Consider the following 5246-nt stretch of genomic DNA (forward strand, 5'->3'; position numbering starts at 1 on the left):
TTCAATGGGAACTGCTGCAGGTTCAGCACTTTTGAGAAACAGCTTACTTAGAAGTCTAAAGTTGGATTTAGAAGCTTAACATTTTTGGGAAACTTGTCTATAATCCTCATAACTTACTGTTGTTAAGGCAAATATCTCTCCAGTATATTGATGCTGTGACCACTTCAGATATCTTTTTTTTTTACTTCTACTCTGAATAACTATTTCTGGTAAAGGAAACCTTTCTGTAACTTAGGGCAAGAGAACTGTCAAAATCACTCTCAACTGCATTTCTGTAACAGACAGCACTGTGTTGCCCTAATCAAGTTGTAGGCTTAGTAAGTCTACCTAGGTATCCAGAAATCTACCTAATGAGGGAATGAAGTTTAATTACAACAGAACTGAAGAGCATATATAAAAACAGTCTACTCCACTCAGTACTTTTCATAAAGGAATTGGGCCAGAATAATCTGTGGGTATTTACTCTTTAATTCTGTGAAACCAAAACATTATGATGTACTTCATTTTTGTCACTGTGTAATTTGAATCACTTGCATAAGGGTGAGTTCAAGATCATGTATTTATTAGTCAGGCTAATTTTATTTTTCACTTAAACTTGCATTTTGGGGCTTTAAAAGTGAAGCAACATCTAAGAGAAGGGCAGCAATCCAAACTATACTTGAAAAGAACTGGCATTAACTCTAACTTTGTCCTGTCTGTTGAACAAATGCAAGTAAATTCATCCTTCAACCTGGAAACTGCATACTGTCTAGAACAAGACAGAAGCAGCATGTTTTAGTCATTCAGCTGCCACAGGATCTGGGATCTGCCTGCCTGTCAGAGGTCAGAAGTTTATGCTAAACAGTGGAAATTAGAAAAGACTTTCAGTTGTGAACAAGAGGCTTACAATAAACAATGGAGAAAAATTTCCAAGAGGAAATGTAAAATAACATGACACATTCTTGCACTAGCTGGTAGACAGCAGAAGTGGAGAACAAATACTAAAATTCAAGCCAGGAATACAATATCCACTACGTCCTTCCTTCTCTTCCCCTGCTTTCCCCTCCCCTCTCGTCGGGTTACAAGAACAGTGCTTTATTTAAGGCAACATCCTCTTCTGAGGTCTGTATGTGCTTTTTGAACTGTGCAATGTGTGCCACTGTTTGCCAGTCAATCTGTACTATGGAATCAAAACTTTCTTCTCTCCTGCCTACCACTGGTATTTCAAGCTAGTGGTCCACGTGGAAACTAATAACATCCCTTGGCATTTTCAGACTGCACAGAATAGTAGAGCTAAGACATGTATGCACTGTAAGTGCTGAGAACCTAGGGATAACTTTAAGTTGGTAGCAGTAGTATCCTATAATCCTTATGTCTGTAGGTACCACAAATATCAATTGCTATGTCCCAATAGGCGTAAGTGGAGAATGGTTATGCATTGAAAGCATACTAAAAATGGGGGAAATGGGTGGAAGAGTTTAAATGTAACATCTGCATGTATAACAGGAAAACATTACTGTGATATTCACTTTCTGTTATCATTTCACAGGTTTTCTGTATAGCTGTACCACAGTAATGCAGAAATCAGCAATGTCCTCCTTGCCAGAACATACATCTTACCCATCACAGAATCACAGAATGACTGAGGTTGGAGGAGACCTCTGGAGTATGCTGCAGTATGCCATATGGAAAGGTTCCTTAGGAAATGTCTTTTTACGATGCCTATGAAATTTCAAGGTAACATAGTTAAGGCCAAGTAGTCTGCCACTTAAACAGCTTCAGATTTTTTTTAGCTCCTTGGCAGATCTCATCAGCTTACACCAGCTTCGTGAATAAATGTGCCTTTTATTCTGTCACACAGCAAACTCATCCGTTACCTGAAGAATCACAAGTAATATTTAATTACTTGTGCTAAACTTATGTGATGCATTGAAAATTGAAAAAGACATTGTTGGCACTTCTAACTTGCCGACGCCACCTGTATTTCAGGTGTTAACTGAAACACTGAACCTGATAAGTTGGTATGTGGGCACTGACAAAAAGGGAGAAAATATGTCTACATCGAACCATTAACGGCTTGTCTCTTCTCTTACCTTTGCAGTGCCCTTATTTCTGTGGCATCCACAGAAATGCAAAGCCTCGCTCACACCTTGTTGAACACCGCCAGAAGATGACAAAACAACTATCTGCCAGTATCTCATACTTGTTTCTCTTTTCTTATATTTTCTTCCCTGTAGTTTCTTTTTTTTTTTAATTTCCTTCCAGTGATGAATGACACCCTTCAGTGTGAAAGCTGGGACAAAGAAATACCTTACAAAGTGCAATAGCCTTCCTTGGCAGCTTACAGCCAAGTGGCAACCAAAAAAAAAAAAAAAGTATATATATAAGCACAGATATATGAAAGCTTTTTCATACTTTCATATAAAGATAGATAGATAGATAGATAGCAATACAGATATATTAAACCTCTCTCATCAGCCAGAAAAGTAGTATCAAATATATAACTTATCAAAATGCCGTGATTATTCACAGCTACAGAAATCACATGCTGCTGTTTGGACTTGGGAATGACCTCTTTGTTACTTTAGATTGAGTTGAAATTTAGACTTTATATTTCTTTCAGGATTTCTCTTTTGTTGTAGTTACATTGCTCCTAGAGAACAACCTGTAGTAGTAACATTTGCTACACCAGCAGACTTATGGGCTTAAAAATCCTCCAAAGGATTGCAGACTGATTCCTAGTCTTCTGACTAGTCACCCTGAGGCACTCAGGAGAAAGAGATGTTCCATTGACCTCTTCCCATTTGCCACCACTCTGTCAGCTGAATCAATGGTGGCACTTTGTCAGCGTGCTTTGCAGTCAACATATTAGTGGCTCATATTGTTCTTCACTTACGCAAATGCTGTTTTTTTCTGTGGTTACTTCTGTCTCACCTTTGAGAAGCATGAAGTTCAGTGACATGTCCCCAGGGGCAGGCCCTTCCTCATTTGCCTCATGCTTTAAACATGGGACAAAAGGGATGCTCAAATTGTTCCATTGAATCACTGTTGGAAAGAACCTGGATAGCTGTATCCCTCGTGGGAGTTTGATTCAGGACTTGGCAGCACTGGCAGGTTACTCTGCTGGCTCCAGAGTGTCTGCTCCTCCTCTGGTACAGCACCAGTGACCTTGCATTGCTCAGCACTCCCAGCACACCTGCCATACGTACCCAGGGATTTTCCCCCTATCTTGGCTTGTCCTTCAGGGTCAAGCAGGGAAATCTCAGTCACTCCCATAACTCTCTGCAGTTATGCAGCCCCAGGTCTAGCTCAGCTTCAGACAGAGGCTAACAAAGCTCCAGAACAGCGAGCACCTTGCCCCTGAAGCTCCAGAGCAATTAGACTGCTGTTTCCCTTAGTACTTTGGGAGACTGATGCCAGATATCTTGTTATGCAAGAGAGTTCAGTGTTCTCTGGATTGTGCTTCTGCCCAAAAAGTTGTAAGAAGTCAAACTGGTCAAAAGGGCATCCTCAGGGGACTGCAACCAAAACCTTAGCTAAGTTATTGAACTGTTTAGAGAGAGCAACAGCTTGGCAGTTCATGCTTCTCTCAAAGACACTATGCTATAAGCCAGAGCAATTATTCAATCAATGCAGCTTTGACTGTTCCTTAACCCTAGCAGGAGGAACACAATCAGCTTCCTGGAGTGAAATTCAGTTACCTTTTTATTTTCTTATTTTTTTCAGTTTTGCAGCTGGCGGCAGATCTGGGTCCAGGCAGAGAGATGCAGACAGAGGCGCTGCTGCTGAAGAGTCAGTACCCTTCAGCGCTAGAGCAGAGGAGGTAGGTGATCCCAAAAGTGGCCAAACAACGTAATTCTGTGTCTGGTTTTCTTACTCTTCAGTTCCACTGATCTTTCAACTCAGAGCTTTTCCAGAAGGATACCTTAACAGTTATTTTTACTGATCAGTATTGCAGGAGGATATTCATTAATATCTTTGCAAGCGATGTGTAGCATTTCTCCTTTGCATGCTTTCTGGTAACATACTAATGAACTTTGGAAGGTTTTCAAATACCTTACAAGTCATTATTTCTATGAAAATTTACCCAATTAGTACTCATTATTCTACTCAGTCACACATGCCAATAATAGGTGGTTTAGTGTATAAATGAAAACACTTAGAAATAATCATGTTTCATCTGATAACAGTGAGCAGTTCTGGCTTGAAAGGGTGTAATATATAGAGTATTTGCTGACAAACAAAAAGCATTCTTCAACATGAATAACATATTCACAGTACTGAACAAGCTCTTCTTAGGAATGGGATTTTTAGCCCCCCAAAATGGGACTGGAGTTAGCCAACTTCTCACAGAACCGAATAGGAATCATCCAGGATTCAGGTGGATATTGCATCTGCAGGGAGGCCAGGCTGCTGCCACTCGCTCAGGTTTAGCAAAAGTAGAGCACTCTGACTGTGACTGCCATAAAGAACTTCCTATAGTTGGATGGTTGGCAATTGAAGGAGAAACAGAAGTCACATCAAGTTCTGAAGTTTGAGACTAAAGACTAAAAAAAAACCAGTTATAGATCAATTCACTGATACATTCCCCCTTGCATGCTGCTTGCTTGTGCAGAATTTCAGCTTGTTCTGGGACATACGGAACAGAGCAACCATGGAGGAAAGCTTGAAACTGAATTTCTCCAGGCTGTTTCCCTCTTTGCTTCCAGGTGAATGCTGTTCATAACTTTATAATGGGAAGGATTGGCTACACTGTTTTAGCATGTCAAACAAACAGGCACAGCTAAAAACTTTCCTTGGGTCTTTTGTCATTTCCATACTATCACACTACAGGCAGTAAAGAGTAAATAAAGATGCCACATGGCGCATCTAAGGCTTAAAGATTGAGTAGGTGACTCTATGCCCGTATTTTGCTTATAGAGTTTATCCTAAATTAGGGTTCTTCAGAGATCATCCCTGATTTGTATTGACCTTAGAAAGGAATCCAAGGAGACTTAGCCATGAAAAGGTACGCTTTTAGATTAAAACTCCTGTCACACATGTCGAGCAGGAGGCAGCAGCTCGGTACGTGCAGACAAGCGGTGCTGCTCATCCCGCTTCTGCCGTTACCCGGTTCCCCGACCGCGGTCACGGCGGGTGGCGCGGCGCGGCCCCGGCTCTGCCCCTGACCCCGACCTCGACCCCGACCGCGGCGGGGCGCGGGCAGGCGGGCGGGGCGGAGGTGGCGCGGCCCGGCACGGCCCCGGCGGGCGGAGCGGAGCGGTCGC

The sequence above is a fragment of the Strigops habroptila genome, chromosome 7 (assembly GCF_004027225.2).
Source record: "Strigops habroptila isolate Jane chromosome 7, bStrHab1.2.pri, whole genome shotgun sequence".
Classification (NCBI taxonomy): Eukaryota; Metazoa; Chordata; class Aves; order Psittaciformes; family Psittacidae; genus Strigops; species Strigops habroptila.